At 48.5% G+C, this 21,845-nt stretch overlaps 1 protein-coding gene and 1 non-coding gene across 3 annotated transcripts in view; one reads left to right on the top strand and one right to left on the bottom strand.

Moving 5' to 3' along the window:
* Positions 1-21,845, bottom strand: part of LOC135905651 (LIM domain only protein 3-like) — a 227,937-nt gene that overhangs the window by 149,308 nt on the left and 56,784 nt on the right. The gene's annotated exons all lie outside the window — the stretch shown is intronic.
* Positions 7,980-8,052, top strand: TRNAT-CGU (transfer RNA threonine (anticodon CGU)). The gene has a single exon. It is a non-coding gene; the product is annotated as a tRNA-Thr (tRNA).

The raw sequence follows: 21,845 nt of genomic DNA, 5'->3' as shown, positions 1-21,845 counted from the left end.
AGTAAGGAAAGGTAAGAAAAATAACAAAAACGCAGTCAGTGGCTTCAAGGAGTGTAATATTTACGTCTTGATAGCGCGAGTGCGTCAACGTGCACCTGAAGCGACGACTATCGGAGATCGGGATCATGCGAACCGCTATCGGGAAAACAGGGTGGATGACGCATTTGACGGGCGACAGAAAACGGCGCCAGTTTTACCGTTATACGCTTAGCAATGCCACTTACTTCCCACTGTGCATGCGCAGTGAGCGACAGGCTACATTGGCATAACGAGAACACCTGACGAGGTAGCCTAGGCTGGATGATTTAATCAGGTTTTAGTACAGCTATCGCTATCTAGCCTTTGCCTATCTGACCTCGCTCTTCCGTATTTAAAATCTCTATCCCTATACTGCACCATTACCTACACTTGCAATGACTCCGGTTCTATAAACATCTTCCCTGCTTTTCTTCCACCAATACTCTAATCGTATTGTACCTTACCTCGACTGCTGACCAGTTAATCCTTCTGTCTTTGAATCACAGCGCTTCTGGAAGGCGGACACTACCCACGGGTCTGACTGACTGAATATATTGGCATTCCAATACGGTGTGCCGAGTCGTGTCCGGGCTTTTCTTTTTTTCTTTTCTTTTCTTTTTTTTCTTTGCAACACACACACGCGCATCATCCTGTGGCGCCTACTTGCTCCGACATTTCTTGCCCTCAGGCAGCCAGTTCGGGCCTCAAAAAGCAAGGCGCTTCCTTTCGCGTTACGATACAGAATTTCCATCCGGATTTCTTTCCTGCTGTATTTCAAATTCTCATAGTCTCTTTTGTTGCCATCCTTAGCATCTCATTTACCGTCCCTGTTCACTTATTATTATTTTTCATTACTCCTGGCAGTCTATTTACACCGTCAATTACGCCATACTTGGTTGCCAACTTTCTTGACCTCTTCCTCGATTCCGTGTCCACGATTTTGTTGAGGTACGGTTATCTGTGCGCTTTAGCCGGCCACTTCTAATCTTGGTCCGCGCTTCTCCGACTTCAAAAGAAGCCAAATCCATTTCACCTCGCACTGCCTCATTTGCGGTTTTACTGCGGGCCCCCAAAAGCCAGTCGACCCACCGCCCTCTGGTCAATCTCCAACCCCAACAAGATTTCTGATTTATAGCAGAGAATTGCATTCTCGAACGTGAGCGCTGGCATCATTACCTTTTTTTTTCACATTTCTCGCATCACTTCATATCTATTGTAGGCCCAAAGTGCTCCATGTTTCATTAGTGCCGCATACGGCTTCCCTTTAATTTAGGTTATCTTGGTGAACGGTTGAGTAGGTCTTTCCTTCGTTTACGCCGAGTTATTTATGTATACACCGAGGTATTTATATCGCTTGACAATAGGTATGACTTCCTGTAGAATTCATACCACGTCATCCCTCGTCTCCTCATTAAAAATCATAATTCCCGATTTCTCTGCGCCATATTTAAGGCCTAGATTCGTCGCTGCATTGCCACATGTATTCGCAAGTCTTCGTAAAATCTCTTGCATTGTGCGCGTGCTGCCCGTATTCAGCACCTCCCCTTTCCGCAGTGGCAGCCTTGGCTTCTTTTCTGCTGCCTCGCTTATTGCCTTGACAGCCGGCAGCACTGTAGAGCGAAGTATCCGCCGCCATCTTGCTTATGCGCACAGTGCGGATTACGTGACGTGCGCACACATATGCAGCATGCTACACGTGCCATTATGCTGCAGTTTCGCTTTCCACCGAACCCTAGCAAAAGACCACGTCAAACGACCTAAGGCAACACCACCTAGATAGCACAAGGCCTTTTTACTCCGATCCATGACGCCACGCTACCTGGCCCGAAATTTCCATTGACAAGGCTGGCGTGATGAGAGTGGTGACGTCAAAATCACTGTTGCCGACTCGGGAGCATCCCCATTAGATTCTATGGCAGTCGGGCCAGGTAACATGACGTGATGGATTGTAGTGAAAAGGCCTTGTGCTATCTAGGTGGTGTTGCCTAAGGCCGCTCTCTGTCGATAAGGTGTCACAAGTGCCAGTGGGAATGAGGACTAGAACAAACTACTAGTTCCGATTTCGGTATCGACAACGGGTGCGCGAAACACGTTGCGCCACTCACGCGAAATAAACTCGGCTTTCGTAGAGGCCTAATGCCACTTTACCCATTCCCGAGACAAACACCGGAAGAAAGCGCGCACAATGCGCACAGGTCTCGACGCATCGGTTTCCCTTTCTAAGTGCACGCGAACGAAGCTCACACAGGCACCACAAGGTCGATCCAAATAGGTCGCGAAGCCTCGGGTGAAGAGTGGTTCAGAACAAACTCACCGACATCAGCAAGGGTGGTTATGGGAGCAGCGATTGAAGCGCGACTATGTTTGGAGGGAACAAACATTGGGAAAGAAAAAAAGCGTTTTATGTTTTTTTATTTTAAGTGAGACATAGCTATATGCATTCAACGAAAATACAATTCTTAATCAATTTTATACATGCGTGACGAGTAAAGAAAAAGCAACTATGATGTTTTAATATTATCAATAAATACCTCTTTTCAGCGCCCATCGTAAGAGACGCCGTCGTTGACGCCGCGATCGCTTGCAATGCAATGCAGCTAAGTGTGCAGAAAGGCGCCTTCGTAAAGTTCACCAGTTACAATACCTCCCCCCCCCCCTCCCCACCTCACGCGTTTCGCTGTTTCGCCTGTCAACGTTCGTCTGAATTTGGCGACGCGGGTAGCGTCATCGTTTGTTGACGTGTTCAGTTAACGGTAGTCAGTTACAACCGCCAGCTAATTGTTTTGTTCTTTTCATGCGACTGCGCTGGCCGACAGGCTTGGCGTCCGACGAAAGGATAAGCACTCTACACCTAAAGCTTTTGTCGGTCTTCAATGAATGCATCTTCTATGCAGGGTTACAACGAAGGCGCCAAATAAAACAACGGACGAGGAAGGCGACACGGGACAACCACGTATGCGCCTTCCTTCGTTCATTGATTTATTTGGCGTCTTCGTTGTAATCATGTATAAACAACTCGCCCACCAGCACGCGCTATGCAGGGGATGCGATTTCGACAACCCTACGGCTGGCCTTTTCCTGCACCGCGTTCCGCGGGGAAAGCTCAAAACGCCCATCAAGTCGTATGGCGGGGCATTTAGTGTACAGCTCTAATGGCAGACCACCAAAACCAATTTCGCGCCTTTGAGAACAAAATGACGTCACTTCTGTTTTTTAACGGATATAACGTCATATTTTTTTCTTCCGCCGGAAGTGTTCCCTCGTCACACAGATGGCGCTAAGCCCATGCATCGCGGATGAACCGCCATGTTTTGAACGTACGGGATTCTATGGAAGCTTCGCTAACCTTGGACACCATTCAAAAAGAAGGTATATAATACAGCACGACATGTCGAACGAGCGACGCGGTAACGGGATACGGTGATATGGTCACGTCTGGCCCAGAATGCGACAGCGCACCTCGCAGCAAAGGCCCGGAAGCAACGAATTCCACAGGACGATAAGAAATAACGCGCAATCATGCTCGTGTGCCTGCAAAGAAATCACTAAGTGAACAAAGCGAATACCAGCGAAATCGATAGGCACTGCCAAGGGTGAAATTAACCGAATTCGCGTGACTTGCCCAGAGCAATGAGACTGGCGGCCTAGGAGCAGTGTAACCATGGTCATTTTCGCGGAGGCGAGGGGAGGGCCTTTTACAAACGTCTACGTCTCACACCAGACGCATTCCTTTTTTATCAATTGTGCCTCCGTATCAGCATTACCACTACAGTCGCTACGCGGAACCGAACGTGCAAGATATCGCGCTCGGCAGCAAATACCTGCGTGCCTTGGCTAGTCTACTCAGCCACCACGCGCCGCGCAATCAAGAAGCGGACTTCATTAACGAGTAAATAAGACCCCCATTAACTCCGTTCGAATGTCCGCCAACGAGAGCAAGCGGCCGTGAGCACAAAAACTTCGGCGAGGCAATTAACGCCGCTCTCCATTCTGCTTTCGCTAAACTAGCGGAACTGCCTCCAATGTCCACACTTCTAACTACTCTGACGGCGGCGCCGGGAAAGCGGCTCGAACGCCCGATTTCAACATCACGCGCATGTTGTGCGCCGCGCGTCATGCGGGTGGTCTACACACGTTAGAGCGCGCATAAGCGGAGGCGAATCGGTACCTAACCCGAATGTAAATTTCCTTTGTGACCAATTTATTACATCCATAACTTTGGGAGGAGCGAAAGATCGAATATACAGTTACTAAGACCGACTCCACGCACTCGTATACGTTTGAAACTATGTTATAGTGACGAACGTATGCGCCGAAGTTGCGACTCGATCCCAGGCTACGATCCAAGGCGCATAGGGAATTGAGAATTCCCTATGCGCGAAGGTCGAAGTGCACAATAACAGCTTACTTGCAAAGTCTGGGTTCGCTCGCGGTGGATCCAGCCGACGACATCGCAAGCACTACGCATGATGCGTCGTCAAAGTTTCGTCCAGTGATATCGGCGTGTAGTGCTAGGACTCTATAATGCATGAGAATGGTGGAAAAACAAGCCGCAGGCCCGCAAAATGTTGCATAGCTATAAATGGGCATGATTCATGCGCATTTGCATCGTGTATCACACACAGATATATGTGCCGACAAAAATGCCGACAGCTCCGCTCTGACCGACCGCTGTTGACCGCTCCATAACAATGACGATTACTTTTATTCTTCTTCTTTTCTCGCTTTTGGCCATCTTCAAAAACGGTAAAATTTGCTTTAGATTAGGTTCTCTGTAGCGTATTTAGCGTTCTGGGCAGTACTCACTCGCATGATTCAACTTTGTTCCTCAACTTGCCACAAAAAAGAGCACCTTAAAAAAATGCGAGAAAAAGAAAGGCGGCAGAAAAAAAAAAAAAAGCTATCGAGGGTGCATTAAACATAGCGCTCTGTTCACACCTTGGAGGTTTTTGTATAGGAATATGATATTTATTATTACCTTTTTTTTTTCTTCGACGCACCGAGCAGGAACTTATATATCAACTAATGCATTCCACGAGCAATCAAAAGCTTTGCCAATTTAGTTTTGTACTGAATGGAACTAAAGTGCTACAAAAAGGTAAATTAACGTTACAGGCGCTATATATGACCTTTCAAGAGCTAGCCAGTTTCCCCAACGCTCATTACGCGACCGGAAAATAAGACCTCGACGTACGATCAGGGACGCAAGTGTGGACATCGCGGCAGCCGTAAATGAGGTTAAATTTTATCGCGCTTTAAAAGGTCACGCTGTGATTGGCAATTACGGATTGGCACTAGATCCCCCCTTCCCCCACACACACACGACAGCGCGCCGCACTATTTCGAAGATTTCAGACTCTATATATTGCAAACTAACTCAGTTTTTTTCCACAGCACCATATCATATTGTCCTATTATAGATGCGAAGTGGCACATCGTACAAAGCCGCCGCATATACCGCACAGAACGGGCCCACCTGCAGTCAGGCTGTCACAGTATATTTGGCAGATCTACAAGATCTGCTGCAACACCCCCAATACACAAGGAAACCCAATGCATATATACCCAAACACACGATTCTGTGTCCGCATTAAAACGAAGGATAAAATGGTTCGCCTACACCTATTCGGATGGTGAAGTCCAACATGGTACTGACACTTGCCAACACTTTCACAATGAGGCGATAATTCGCGCCGCCATACTGTCTTCCCTACGACGACCAAGTCTTTTTGAATTCTTTTTCGGTACAAGCATTTCTGTGACACTAACGCCCCAGCAACTCGCCGCGACAGCCCCAGTGGCGTTGCGCTGCTGGGCTCTAGGCCGTGGGTGCGATCCCGGTGAACTGCACCTGCGATTCGCATCGACAAATGAATGCCTCCTGATTTCTCGTGCCCCTCCGTCACGACCATTTGTCAAACCCCATTGAAATAGATCCGTATCGGTTTTTTTTTCTTCTTTATTTCCTACAAACGCGATCTCCGAAGAAGCGATCGCAGGGCTTCCCCGGGAGTGCAAACCATTGACCTGTTTAGCAAATGGCTCGACCGGTTGGTAATCGCCTGAAACAGTTACTTCCCCGTTCCGGAAGACAACCTGTATCTCGACCGCTTCATTCTGATCGGAACCAGGACAAAAAGAGAAGAAGAAAAATTCAGCATTTCGGTCGAGTGCATTGCCTCGGCCCTGCACCGCCACGTATAGCATAATATGCATCTATGCAACTCTACAGCTTGCCCCCACAATATTCACGGAGGTTAGATAAGTAAGTTTTACCAGCATATTTTTTTTAAGTCAGTTATCGCGAGGTAAAACAAACGCGGCAAAAGGTGATGTTACCATTTAAACGGACTTAATTTCCCTTTCCCTGACAGTTTCTATTTTCCTTCTTTTTTTTTTGTTAAGCTATCTGCGCGCACCGACCTGCTGAACGAAAGTAAAATAATTCCGGCGTTCATTATGCGACTGGCATAACCGCGACCCATTTTTCTTTTTTTTTTCCGCACAGCTGCAATGAGCGCACGTACCATGTGCCCGTACTGCTCACGCTCCATTCGATGCACCTGACGCACTGTTGCGCCCGCGGAATTCGCCTCACCTGCACATAGCGTGGATCGGAGCCGCGACTACGGCGACACTTACACACTCACTATTGTTAAGCGCACATAAACTGTGTTGACCGTCGCGAATGAGCGATGAATCACGCGCGCGGTAAGGTTCTCAAGCGCGAAAGAACAGGCGCCGCCTGAAAAAAAGGCTAATACTGCCAAGAGCTCGCGCAGGTTGAGTACACGGACAACGAAGGCCAGCTCCCGAAGAAGGACGACAGCTCTTCGCTTCGAGCCAAAGAAAAAGGCAAGGCTTAAGGCAAGCAGCATATAAAGTGATCGCGCGGCCGAGAGGGAGGAAGGTTGGGCGCATGGCACGCAGGCGAGGTGTCGCTGGAGTGGGAGAACGTTCTTAATTACGCGGGGCCAGGAGAGCATAGTTCACTCCTGATTATAGCTAATTAGCATAACTAATTAAAGCCTAAGAGCGAAGCGGCCAGACAGGCGTCGCCGAAGCGACGCTGAGACTGCTCTGATTACGGGCTCTGATTAATCTGGCCAGCCACGCCCCCCTCCCCCTCACAACCTGCGGGGAAGAACACGAAGAAATGAATGCGCGGGAGTCATACGAGCGGTTGGAAGTGGAGGAGAGCAGGGGGGCGGGGGGGATGGGCGAGAGGTGCGCAGACAGATGAGGGAACAGGTGACGCCAGAGACCTCCCTTCCCTCTTCTTCTGGCGCCCAAACACGAAGCGCTCAGAAACACCACCGAGGAGCTTCGCGGACAGCTCTATCTGCGCCTGTTGTGCATGATTCTCATGCAAGGCGGACGGAAGAGTCAGTTGCGGTATGCTTATCTTGTTCGCGCAGCCACACACTTTTGAATTGAGAACACGGTATACAGTTCAGGCGTGAGAATAAAGTGCATATTACCCAGATCGATACTTACCTCTGGCTTCGAACTCTGCACTGTCACCTCCAGCACGTTCTTAAGATTTCTACAAGCACCGTAAAATAGACGTTCAAATAATAAAAAAAGAAGAAACAAAACGAAACGAATTCCTAACCCTCCCTAACCGTTGTTAGGAACGGCCTGCAGAGGTGCCGACATGCAATGCTTTCTCAGCGAGCTGAAGCTACGAGCGTGGCGAGCTTCCCCGAAGAGACCATGGAAGCCTTCACCACCTGCCGCGGTGACTCGTTTCGTAGGGACAACGATGTGCCGCGTCAACACCCCCTCGGCGCGGCAATGACTAAACGCGATCGGCGGACCAACATTGCGTTCTCGTGAAGCCTGCGGCAGAAAGGGTGTACCACATCCGCCGCCAAGGGTTTTGAGTGGTGGCGCTGGCTAACACTCCCAGGGTTCTACTAGAAAACATAAAAACCCAAGAAAGTGGACTGGGAAACGGCGACGCGGTAGCTCAATTGGTAGAGCATCGCACGCGTAATGCGAAGGTTGTGGGATCGTTCCCCACCTGCGGCAAGTTGTTTTTTAATTAACTTTCATTTTCATTAATGTATAGTTTGTTTATTTCATTTATTAACTCTTAAGTAATTTCCCCCTATGTTGTCCTTGGTGTCAGTGTTTGCTGGCTTCTTATGATATGACCAATAAAAATCGGGCCCCTCGGTTAACCCCCTTTCTTCTCGTTTATTACATATAAGCCACGTACCAGACTCGGTCTGGGCGTTAAACACGCTGTTCAGAGTGCGTTATGGTGAGGCGGTGTTTCCAAAAACGATATCGGGGCCACGGAAAGAACAAAGAGCAAGCGAAAATTGTTGCACGGCCGGCTATAAAACCATTCTCCTCCCTTCAGCGCGCACGCTGTCCTTCGGTGGTGTTCTCCTCCGCCATCGCCTCGATACTTCCTGCGGGTCGCACGTTATTCGGGTCGCGTCTCTCCTCCTTCAGTTCCTCCTCTCTGCCCGCGATATGGACAAAGCGCACAAACAAAGGACGCCTACGGAAAACTTGGCGAGCAACAAAAGGAAGCGCGGCCGAGGTAACGGAAGAGAGAGAATTGAAAACTAATGAAAAAATAAAGAATAAAAATACACCACTCGAGCTAGTTTCCCATGTCCCGGGGCGTGCAAGCAACACACACACACAGAGAGAGAGAGAGAGAGAGAGAGAGAGAGAGAGAGAGAGATAGATGCGCGCCCGCGCACGCCCTGAGCGCCATCTCTCGTACACCTCCTCGTCGGATACCCACGGCCTCCTTGCAGACAGCCCCTTGCATTCTATTACCCCGTTCCACTTGGAGCACCCTCGTTGTGCCGTGCGGCAGATAGCGTCTTCCGACCGGCGCCGGATAACAATGAAAAATGAGCCAAGTTTAAACAATGCCGGAGAGGGCAGCCAACACACGAGAGAATAGATAGAGATGGAGGTAATAGACGCATGCACGCAAATCGACCCGTTGAATCCAACATCAAGCCGCCGAGTTGTTCGATAGTGGACGGAAGCAGTTCAGCCACTTCATGGGGGGAAAAAAAGGGGGGGGGCTAAGAAAAAGGGTGTTTGAACCGACCAAACCACGCGATCGCGTTCCACAGCTGAAGCGGACACTGACTAAACATTCGCATCTGTCTCACGCGGGAACGTTTACTCGAATGTTATGGTGTCGCCCTTCTACGTCAACATCAAAATATTCGGGTAGTCTCCAGATGATAGAAACAAGAGCATGGCACCGTATTCCATCCCAACATTTTTAATAAAGACATGCTTCTTTCCCCTCTCTCTACAGGAATGCATCGAGACAGAGAGAGAGACAAACCTGCTATAATGCTCGTTTCGCGAGTCCACGCGAGGTCGCAGCGTCTTCAACAGCGCATCCTCACAGCGATAAGAACCGCTCAGCACAACCAGGAGCGGAGCCGTTCGAAACCCCAGATCACGATAAACGATCTGCAATGCAGTTTTATAGGGCAGCCGTAAAGATAACACGCGCATCACACTGCCGTGTGGCGCCTGATCGGTGCGCTACAGCAGCTTCTCTGTGAGATAGGGAGCGCAAAATTATCCCGAAGAAGGGCTGTGATGATTCCATGGTATTCCCCTGAAGAAGAAGAAGAAGTCCCTCCGAGTGGCCGCTGCTTCTTCGGTGAGATATTCTTTTCTGTTTTCTTCGAAGAATCAGTGCTGTGTTGAGACTTCACTGTTGTCCAGGGAGAACAGACATCCCGTGGGATTCCTGTGTGCTACAGATCACGCACAATATCGCGTGGTTTGGCTGCGCTCCGCAGCGCATCTACGCCTACCACGGCGGTAGGCAGCAAAGAACACCGGCACGAGCCATATGTCCGACAGCGCGTTCCTAGGCGCATGAGTGCCGCAGAATCGACGCCGCATTCGGAAGTGCCACAACAAGCGCCCAATGTCATCAAGCCGGCGACGCTAGTTTTCAACGCCACCCTACCTACCAGCGCACCTTCAGTGAATATGGCTGAGACCAGCGAAAGTGAAGCCAAGAAACCACGGGTTGACGACGACAGAACATCTACCTATGATCTAAGTGACGATGAAGATATTGACTGCGATGAAACGCCGTTCTCCTTGGTAACGTATAAAAAGAAGCGGCCTGAGGGAATTCCAGTTGTTTTTCGACCATCACAGGAAGGACGCAACTTCTGGCAAGTGAATCCAAACCGCGCTGCGTCGGAAATTGTCTCTGTGGCAAAAGAAAAAGTGCAGTCTTTCCGCGTGAATAGAGATGGAAGTTTCTCTGTCAACGTCGCTTCAGTCTCATCTGCGAGACATCTACTGTCGATGAGCGAAGTTGCTGGTTTGGAAGTCAAGCCATTCATTCCGGCGTCTTATACCAAGAATGTTGGCAAGATACGCCATGTGCCAATTGAGTATACGGAAGAACAACTGGTTGACTTCCTGAAGGATTTTGGAGTGACATCTGCCCGTCGTCAGGCGCGCTACCATCGCCAAGAAGACGGAGCGGTAGAATCACGCCCTCTGAGAACCGTCATCCTCCATTTCAGAGAAGACAAACCAATGCCGCAACGAGTGCATTTAGGTTTCACGAGCCACCCCGTAGAAGAATATCATGGCCCTGCTCTAAGATGCTACAACTGCCAGAGATTTGGACATCTATCGAAGAACTGCCGCAGTCAGCGTCGCTGCAAGATATGCTCAGAAGACCACAACCATTCAGAGTGCAAGTCTGTGTGTCAGCCAAAGTGTGCCAACTGTGGCGGAAACCATACAGCTTCCTACTCCGGGTGCCCTCAGAGCAGAGCTGCCTCAAGGTTACGCAGACATGAGTTAAAATATGGAAGGCTGCCTCCTCGTAATGCGCCCCCACCCAACCTTGATGCTGTAAGATGTGCGCCTCCAACTCCTAATAAAGAAAAAGAGCAAGGGGTCCATATGAGCTATTCTGCAGCCCTAAAGCACTCAGGTCGACAACGTTCTGACAGCGAGCGGCATGATCCACCTTCAGAGAGTGCTACTCACCTTGCCCAGGCTTCGAGTGAAATTCGCCGACCTTCTCAGCAACGCCCTCAGCCATCGACACAGCAACCTCAGTTAACATCTGAGCGACTACGTCAGCATTCGCCTCAACCACAACAGTCATCCCAGCGACCATCTCAATCAATTCTTCAGCGACCTGCTTCGAGCGCGCATGGAGCTTCAGCGTCGTTTGGTGATTACGCGTCTTTACCCGTAGCCCAGATGATCCTGCCCATGCTATTCACAGCTCTGCGTGCAATTCTAAGTGCCATTCCACAAGCAAACAACCTACCAGAGGTAAAAGCACTGCTTTCTATGGAATCGTTGGTGCTTCCACAACCACCAACAGCCCTACGGCAGGCTTACGATGAATAATCGTTACAACAATGTTTTCGTATTTCAGTGGAATGCTAATAGCCTTCGAAACAAGTCAGCTGATTTTCGCAAACTACTAGCTCAACATAACTTTCCTGTTTTATGTATACAGGAGGCAGGCGTAAGAGATGACTTTCGTCTTTCAAACTATGTTATATATAAATCATCGCGCATCGCTGGAAATAGCAGAGCGATGTTATGTGTGAGAAAGGACCTGCCGTCCTATTTAATACAGTCGAGCGATTTAAACATACCGGAGTTCGTAGCATGCAAGATATCTTTCAGAAATACAAGTGTCACAGTGATCAGTCTTTATCTACAATGTGCTAGCAAAATATCAGTAGACAGCTTGGTGAATGTGTTTGGTATCGCAAACTCACATGTGCTGGTTTGTGGGGACTTCAACGCACATAACGTCATCTGGGGCAGTGAATATAACGATTCCCGTGGAAGCATAATAGAGTCTGCCGCAGAAAAAAGTAATCTTATCGTGTTAAATGACAACTCTCCAACGTTCTTGCGGGGGTTTCGTTACTCAAGCTGTATAGACGTCACGCTCTGCTCACAAGACCTTCTTGATGGCGTTGAATGGTCAACGGACATAGAAACGCACGGTAGTGATCATTTTCCGATCCTGGTAAAACATCGCCTCATACGGATGGAGGGGACCCGGCGCTACTCAAAACATACTAATTGGCAAAGTTTTCGTCACCACTTGTTTAACTCATTGGGCGAAAATCCAAGCTTTCAAAGTTTTGCAAATATCTTGTGTGAGTCTTACGAGATCTGCACAAAGCAAGTCACTGTTCCAAATGAATACGCTGCAGTCGACGGGGAATATGAATATCTAAGAGCAATTAGAAGACGAGCCGAACGGACTTACCGCCGCAGTGGAAAGCTGGATGACTACAAGATGGCACAGAAAGTTCGGTCAACTTCACGCAAACGCTTACAAAAATTAGGTACGAGAAGGTGGCGAGAATACTGCGCGTCGTTGTCTCCCTTTACTCCAGTTCCCAGAATATGGTCAGTTGTCCGATCTTTTACTGCTCCAGTTACCCAGAGCCATCCCTTCCGAGCCCTTGCCGTAGCTCGAAGCACTCCGGAAACATCTGTTGCTGACGAATTCTGCCAACTTATATCGAGACCAGGAATACCGTTCACTTGCCTACAATTCACAAGTTCGATAACACTAGCAGAACAGAAAGTTCATGCGTGCTTTATGTCACAACATCCTCAACTTGACTGTGAGTTTAGTCTAAATGAATTGACATGTGCTCTTTCGTCATGCCGTACAAAGACAACCGCAGGCCCAGATGGCGTCACGTATACGATGTTAAAGAACCTAGGTCCTGTAGGAAGAATGGCTCTTTTGGAGATATTTAATGACATCTGGATAAAAGAGACTCTGCCAGATTCATGGAAATTAGCCCGGGTAACTCCAGTACTAAAACCAGGAAAGACTCCCCTTAGTCTTGACTCCTACCGACCCGTCAGCCTCACAAGCTGTTTTTCCAAACTAATGGAGAAGATGATAGACTGTCGACTGCAGTGGTGGTGTGAACACACAAATATGTTTTCCCATTACATGACCGGTTTTCGACAAAATCGGTGTACAATGGATTCAGTATTAGACATTGCCACATGCGTCGAACATGAACGAAGTTGCGGAAATGTGACAGTAGCAGTATTTTTAGACATTCAAAGAGCATTCGACACTGTAAGTCACATACACATCCTTGCTGGTATGTTAGAGCTTGGCCTACACGGTCGAGCACTACGATGGGTATCAAATTTCTTGAAAGACAGAAAAATATTTATGGAAACAATCGAAGGCGCGAGTAATTATCACAGCATCACACAGGGCGTTCCGCAGGGCAGTGTTCTCAGTCCGTTTTTATTCAACTGCGTCATGGCAGCCTTGCCACTAAAGCTCCCGTCTGGTCTACAGTATTCGCTGTACGCAGATGACATCTGCATATGGGCCTCTGGATCTCATATACAAGACATTCAAACAACGCTGCAAGAGGGACTTGACATTATCGACACCTTTTTAAAAGAAAGAGGCATGAGTCTTTCATACGCAAAGACAGCCGTACTTCCTTTTACTAGACGACAGCTGAATAATTTCCAACTTACGCTTAATGGACAAACTTTGATGTGCGTGAAAGAGCATAAATTTCTTGGAATTATTCTTGACCGCCAGCTAACATGGGTTTCACACATCCGCGCAATTGAAAAGCAGACCAATGCAGTAATAAACGTACTTCGGCGACTCGCAGGTACAACGTGGGGGGGATCAGTCTCTTCGCTACTACAAGTTCATAACGCACTCATAAAACAAAAAATTGCTTACTCGGCTCCTATTCTCCACGGTTTATCGCAATCTTCTGAGGAACGCCTTCAACGTTTACTGGCAAGAGGGCTGCGAGTGTGTCTTGGGGTTCCGCAGGCTACCTCGAGTTCTTTAGTAATTGCTGAAGCTCGTCACCCACCATTTCCAGTCATACGAACGGTTGAAACATGCCGACATATTTATCGCATCTTAACCCAACACAAGAATCATCCATTAAACCTCGCGCTTACCGAAAGAAACAAAAGCAAAATTCACGATGTTATTCGAGAACATAAAGCATTATTACCAAGGTTTGAAATATGCAAAGTGGATGTTTGTTACCCTCCCTGGATGTTAACATGTCCTAAAATAGAATTATCGGTTGACGGGATTATATCTAAGAGAGACATGTTCATAGCAGCCGCCCAACAACTGGCACTCTTCCAAATTTACTCCTTATATCCCCAGTACATACACGTTTATACAGATGGTTCGTGTCATAAAAACTCCTCGACTTCAGCATTCGTCATTCCACATTTAGCGCTAGAACAAACATTTAAATTATCCCGAGAGACATCTTCCACCGTGGCAGAACTGTTTGCAATCCTGTGTGCTTTGCGGTTCATAGCATCAAAAGAACATTCGCAAAAATGGGTTATCTTTAGCGATTCGCAAGCCGCTCTCACATTACTACAGAGCAATAAGAAAAATTCTTTGAACACTTTGCTATTGTATGAGACACTCAAAGAACTTACAAAAGCAAGCGCACTGAACCACGTAATTGCATTCCAGTGGATACCTGGGCACTGCAATATTCCTGGAAATACTGCAGCGGACGCAGCTGCGAATCGGGCGCACAATAACGTGGAGACAACCAATCTTCCTCTATTGCGTAGTGAAGTCCGTCTGCTCCTGAGACAGATTTCTTGTCGCCTCAGCAAAAATACCTGGTTTGATCAGCAAACTAAAAACTCTCAGTTATACTTCATAGACCCATGTATAAACTTAACAATGCCGGGAAATCTAAGAGACAACAGAAAATTTGAAACATTGGTACACCGCCTGCGTCTTGGTACTGCATTCACTAAACACTTCCTGTACAGGATAAAACGTGTCTCTAGTCCACAGTGTTCTTGTGGCCATACAGACGAAGATGTGCATCATCTTCTCCTCGAGTGCACTAAATACAATCCACAAAGAAGGGTACTGCAAGCAAATTTGTTGATATTAGACAGAAGACCTTTCACTCTAAAAAAAATACTTGGCCCATGGCCAACTGCGGGCCTTCAAAAAAGAGCGCTTCTTGCTCTGAAAAAGTTTTTAGAGGATGCCAACATTTTGGGAAAATATTAGGCATCAGCTGATCCGAATGCGCTAAAGGAGTAACATAAACGTTGTTCGTGATTCATAATTGGTTTATGAGGCGATCGCAACTTTTATGCAATATGCATAATTCTGTTCTGTACTTGCAGTGCATTACATGTGTTGAGTGTTCTGACTGTTCTAAATATCTGACTTTATATATGCGTACGTGGACTGGACTTATTCACAGAACTTTGCGACTCATATACTGTTGGACCGTATATTTTTTATTCATCCAGTGTTCTACTGAGTGTTCTACTGAGTGCCATCTTTCGTGTCGCTATTCTCCTTTTTTACGCAAACTTGTTTTCCTTTGCCAAGTGACAAGGAGTAGCCGGTGCCACCATAAAGGCGCCAACCTCTCCTAAAATTTCATCTCAATAAAAAAAAAAAAAGGGCTGTGATTTTCTTGGGGAGGGCCAGGACCTCGCGATGACGCAAAAATGAGAGCAGCAGGACGCACCTCTCCTATCGATATCTTCCGAAAACTCTGCAATCCTGCAACAGTCAAATACGCCAAAAGCAGGAAGCGATTAAAAGTTCCACCCTAGATTCCCGCGGATCATCTTGACGAGTGTGCAAATATAGTCTAACGGCACCTTCTTCAACTCGAATGTCGGGAACTCCCAGAGCCGAATGTGCAAATGGCGACACGGCTGAAGCATGTTTCTATTTGCCCTCCCGCAAGGGGCCTTCGTACATTGTCTGAGAGCCGACAGATCACCACGACCAAGTCAATAACGGGGTCAGGCTGCCGTTTTTGCTGCTTTATGATGCGCATGTACTGCTTTGTTCGTACAAGTTTTATGTTTTTCTTTGCCTAAAGATTAAACAACTCGCCCACCTCGAGACACTCGGACTAAGGTCCACATTCTGCCAAAAGAACTACACAGAAATAAGCAGACTTGGTAGATTCCTCAGGCCTTGAATGAATTTATTGGGACAGCAGGAAGCCTTAAAAAATGGTCACCGACATATTGCCAGGAGCAAATACTTCACCATGCGCGCGTCGTCATCTTCGTCAGCTACATCATCACTTTGTCCTGTGGTCTACAAAACATGTACACAGGTGCCACCACTCTCTCAGATTCCGCATGGCGCCACGAAAGCCCTGCGCACAAATTGCCAAGCTCCGAAGCTGCGTGATAGCACAGTGGTTATCGCGTTCGGCTTCCCTCTGCATACTGCTGTGGCCCGGGGCTTGATGTGTGGCTGTGGCGGCAAGATTTTCTTTCGCCATATGGCGAGGGTGAAGCTGAAGTCATGGTGACGAAGACGGCGTAAGGGAAGTGCGGGACAGAGACCGCAAGCCCAGTTTCGAGCTAGTAACTTCTGTCGCAGTAAAATGCGCTGTCACGACTTAGTTAAAGGCCAAGGACGGGTGAGTCCGACGTTGTGATGGGGTTATAAGAAGCACCAGGCCTGCGCACAATTGTACAGCGGGCGTTGAAAGGTGTTGAGAAACACCTTTGTGAAGGAGAAAACCTTTCGGAGAGGAAAGGGCGCTGAAAGCTGATCAATCGCAGAACTCCCAAAACTTACGGAAGGCACCGATATTAACAGATATAACTAGCGTTCACAATAGCTAAATTTTTCCATTTCGCTGTGACCTTGTTTGACATTATCCTTTCTTATATTCGCAGACGTTGTCCTCTAGGATGAAGCGCACATGCGAAGGCGACAGCCTCCTGATATGGCAAGACAAGTTTTCTTTTGCGCTCCACCGATAACTTTAGTAGAATGAACCTTGGTTTGAACTAGTTACTCACAATTTAAGTACTTCAACACGACAGGCACCCGCCCTGTAGTATATGTGTTCTTTATCAGCGTCTATACTGCGCCGTCGTAATTTCTTCACTTAGCAATAACTCGTACATATTATACACGGATTCCATGAAATTTCTCCCGGTAATTCTTCCAGCTGCGTGAGGCGCAGCTTCTCATTCTACCGTGAAGTCTGCGCGTCCGCGGAAGCGGTGTCTAATAAATAAGGGTACAAGAAAAAGTACAGCACAGCATGCTTCACTGGCGACGCACTCTCAAATAAACCCATTAAGAGCACGAGCACCGCGAATGGTGGCTGCGCCGTACACTTCGCGCCGACACGCATCGGGAAGACCAAGCACGGCGGCCGGTGTAGCGAAATACGCCGTCTACGGGCCTGGCAAGAACGAAGGCACAGGCGCAAAACCGTCATTTCTTGCCTCCCAATCCCCCGCGTCAACTCGAAGGAAAGAATGCGAATGCGCGCGACAACCTCCCCAGCCCCCCAGCAGGGACCTTTCTCAGTCCTGCACCCTGCCAGACCTGACGACGGCAGCCCACGGGAGAGTCCACCCGGCACAGCCAGAGAGACCCGAACATAAAAGAGCGCGTCCAGAAGCGGTTCCTCTCCCTCTCGAAGCTGGGAGTGGTGCGCGCACGTGACACCCCCCCCCCCCCCCCCCCGCGACAGAGCAACCCCCGCCCCCTTCCATCGACCTCTGTAGGGGGGTTTGAAGATCGCTCCAGGCTGCCCCCTAGCACGGCCCGCGGCAGCCGAAGAGTGACCTTGGCCGGCTCGGGTCGACCTCTGAACTGCCGCGCGCCGGGCAGCCGCCGCCCCGCGGGCGCGGACGCGTCGTCGCCGCTACCCCCACTTCTCTCCCCCCCCCCCTTCCATCACCACCACCTAGAGTCGGCGTGCTAGAGCGGCCGCCCGCCAGGGATGGCGTTTGCCGTGTTCGAAGCATGCGGCTGGATGTTGCTCATCGGTGGGGCCTCTGGAGGAATCCAGGTTGGCGTGCCGTTACGCGCGCTTTGCTCATTGATAACCACAGGGCACGCGGGATGTTTCGCCTCGCATACAAGAATCCTGCGGAACCTTTTACTTAATCCAAAGCGTGTCACCTCTTTGGTTAGCATGGTCGGCGTTCCCCCGCCCCCTTCTCTCGCTCTCTTTTTTTTCTTGTGTGTTAGAAGAAACGTCGTGTCATAGTACAGTTTCAAAACGGATAGGAACGAACTTTTTGCACGCATGATGATGGAGAAAATTTTCATTCACTCAATGTTTCATTTTAGGGCAGAAATTGGAGTAAGAACTGCGTCAGTGACACTTATGCTCCCCATTATTTTCCTGGCAAAGGCGGCGGTTTCGTTCTTGTTTCTCTGGCCTACGAAAACCATCAATGTATAAAGTATAATGTAGCACATGTTATGCCCCGTTGTTTCGCCTGACAGCAAAGCAAGAGAGAGAACATTTATTAAACAAGAGAATAAGTTCTAGCGAGAGCGACCTTAGCAGGACAATCCTTTCAGGATTATTTGTTTGTTTGTTCGTTAAGCTATAGAACACTAGCAAAAGAACGCGCCATAATAGACACAAAATGGGCAGCTCGCACAAAGTCCCCATGCCAGCGTCAGTAGGCACGTACCAACCGGCGCTTCTTACTTCTTGGTAAAGAAGGGCCCTCCCTTAAGAAGAAAGAAAAAGAAAGTACTGCCGAAATCGAAGCGCGGGCACACGCGGACAAGCCGCCCACGTGGGTAATGAATGCCCTTCGCCGGAGAGATACGCGTGCCTGTGGAGGCGCGCAAAGGACATTATACAGACCGAGCAGCACAACTTCCGGGGGCTGCGTCTAAAGACTCGGGAAACGCGCACGGTGCCAAAATCGCGGGCCGCCGAGACGATGGCGTGTGGGCACGACGTTCCCAATGCCGCGTTATTTCGCTCCAGGGGCGGGGCCTATATACGAAAACACGCGTTTCGCCGGCATTCGAAATGGCGAACCAGCGGCGGCGCCGTTTATAGGGAGGCGCATGGTATACTACACGCGCCTGAAGAACGTGCAAGGATGCCCTTAACGCGGCGGTGCGGTTGGGCAACAGGAAAATGCGCGCCACGCACTGGACCGCGTATCGATCACATAGAAAGACCGAGCGTTACGCGTCGCCGCCACTTATCTCGTGCAGCGTGCCGCTATCGATCAAAAGCGGCCACAGAAAGAAACACCACCGATTTGGTTGTGCGTGTCCTCGCAAATACCTTTGAGAAAGGTACGTCCGCGAGAACATCAGCCCGTTCAATGCGCCGGTTATCGCACTTTTAATATTCACGGGGGCCCGGGCCCATGTTCACAAGCTTCTCGTACGACACAATGAAAGAAGGAGGGTCCATTCCGACTGCGAATCTTATGAGTGAAGGTGGCTGGCATGCGATAAATGGATTGTGGAGGTCGCCGTGTATAACATACCTTAGGCGATAGTGGCCGGTCCCGTTTGAGTGCGGGACATGTAGCACTAATTAGCGGAGACGGCATGAGGCGTGCTTATATGACGACATGGCGCCCTGTTAGCGCATTACCTACGCCAGTTTCTCAAGAGAGCGTAGTCTCGGACGATTACATTGGGTTCCCGTATACAAGCTAACCAACCGATGGTATTGTGAATGCGGGCCTGGAACTGTCAGCAGTACGCTTGTGCGTTGCCCTCAACAATTTCGAGCTCAGTAGGCTGCTGTCTTTTCCTCAAAAACACTGACGCACCTTCTTACTTTTTCCTCTTTAAAGCTGCAGAGTCGTGAAAACACCTCGAAGAGACCTAACACAAGGACGTATACACGCCCGTGTTTTAATTTCGCACAGCTTTTCAGGGCTGTGTCCAACACTCCAGGACACGAAATTCCCCTAGTTATACAGATGCTGGAATGTTGGATGTTGGAACAATAGCTGGAACGGTCATATATTGCTTATTATCAGCTTCACGCCTGCCAGTCATACTTCATGCCGACGATATAGCTTTCCTCATCACAGTACATATACGGCATACTCAACGTAGCGTTCAGTGACGATTATTTTCCCGTTTCAATCAACTCCTGTAATTTAGTGTTCTGCAGGTAGAAGGGCAACGCTTCACTTGCAAGGAGAGATGAGGCTAGTTCGGTTCAAATAAAGTTGGTTGATTCGGGTTTAATAGCGCAAAAGAGACTAAGGCCTTTCTGCGCCAGCCCCAAGATAACAAGAAATCAAATGTTAAAGCAGCGAAAGCTGCGTTACCTTATAGTCTGTGCGAAAAACCGGTTTCTTCCAAAAAGCTCAACAAATCAGTGAAAAGCACCAGCGGATCATCTCCCAGTATTCAGGCAGTAAAGGTACGTGTAAGTTATAAAAATTCTGCAAAAGCTTCCGTCTCTGTGTTTCAATGTGTGAACATGTCATAATAATGCGCATTACTGTAAGTGGTTCATGACACGCCTGGCAGGTTGGCGGGTCTTCTTTTCGAAGGAGAAAATTGTGTGTCCAGGTGTGTACGCCCAATTCAAAGTCGACAAAGGAACACCTAACAGAAGCGTCACTTGTGACTGCACGACTTCCACTCGCCAAGCAGGGGTTTTGTTGCGTGTAACTTGTTGTTTATGCAAGAATCCCATTCTAGTTGCCACATTGATGGCAGGGCCTTACGAATCGCTCGGATACTGTCTTTGTGTGGAAGTGTTGTGTGTGGAAGCCTTCGTGCGCTACTATGGACGCGCATCTATCTGCTGCTTCGTTCCATGGAATACAAACATGGCTTGGGACGCAGCAGAATCGTATGGTTCTTTCGTATTCATTATAGGCCACCATGTTTAGGATATCGCGAAGCAGAGGTGCACACGCGGCGTTCAAGTTTGGAGCTCTGAGTGCACTTAGCGAGTCAGTATAAATGATAGCATATTTCTACTTGTCGGCGGTAATATCACTTTTTTTTTTTGCTGCTGCTCATATCGCATAAATTTCAGCGGTAAACACTGAAGAAAAATGATTCATCCGAATGCTACATACATACACCCACATATTCTTGTGTTTGAGAACCATCTGTGTAAAATTCTGAGTGATTTTCATATTTGTCTTGAATGGCGCGGAACTCTTGCATGATGCGTTCTTGTGGGGTGTCTTTTTTCTCAGCATGGGGCCAGTCTTCGTGGCCTCCCAGCGACCTGCAGGACCTCATGAGGAATATCATAAGTCTGACAGTATTCCTCGTGACGTAAGATAAGTGGTCGAATCATGTACGTTTTATTTGTGCAGTGTACCCGTGATTTGAATTGTGCTACGATGTTGTAGCATATACGTAGTGGTGATGACCGAACCCTCAGTACATAGTAAAGTGTAAGTACTGCTCTGCGGCGCAGTAATGAGGGCTCATTGTAGTCGATATATAAACTTTGCATAGGCGACGTTCTGTAGGCACCGCTCGCCAGTCGTAGGCCGAGATTATGAATTGGATAAGGTCGTTTAATGTAGGATAGCCTAGCTGCACCATAAACTACCCTACCGTAGTCCAGAATGCTATGCGCAAGGGACCAAAATACGTAGTAGGCATACGCGGTCAGATGTCCAGTGCTTTATGTTGGAGTCGGACGGGATGGTCAGTGGTGGAGTAGCCCTTTTTGTATCCGCACTGGTGCATGCCTATTATGCTTCTTGATTCAAGGATTAATGTGACTCTTCTGTTAGTAATGGTCTCATATGATTAGGTTAGAGAACTTGTTAGTGCAATGAGTCTGTAGCCGCTTGGGGATGTTGCGGGTTTACCAGATTTTAAAAAAGGCACTACTACTGCAGTTTTCTAATCTAGGCATTATCCCAGACTCCCATATCTTGTTCGAAAATTCAAGAAGTGTCTCTACCGATGCTTGAGATACAGGTAGGTGTGCCACAGCACTGTGGCACACCTACACACCTGTGGACACGGTCAAAACCTGTTGCAGCTTTTT

Source organism: Dermacentor albipictus, chromosome 1, assembly GCF_038994185.2.
Source record: "Dermacentor albipictus isolate Rhodes 1998 colony chromosome 1, USDA_Dalb.pri_finalv2, whole genome shotgun sequence".
NCBI classification, from domain to species: Eukaryota; Metazoa; Arthropoda; class Arachnida; order Ixodida; family Ixodidae; genus Dermacentor; species Dermacentor albipictus.
Note: the sequence above shows the minus strand (reverse complement) of the source record. Positions and strands in the feature narration are given on the sequence as shown.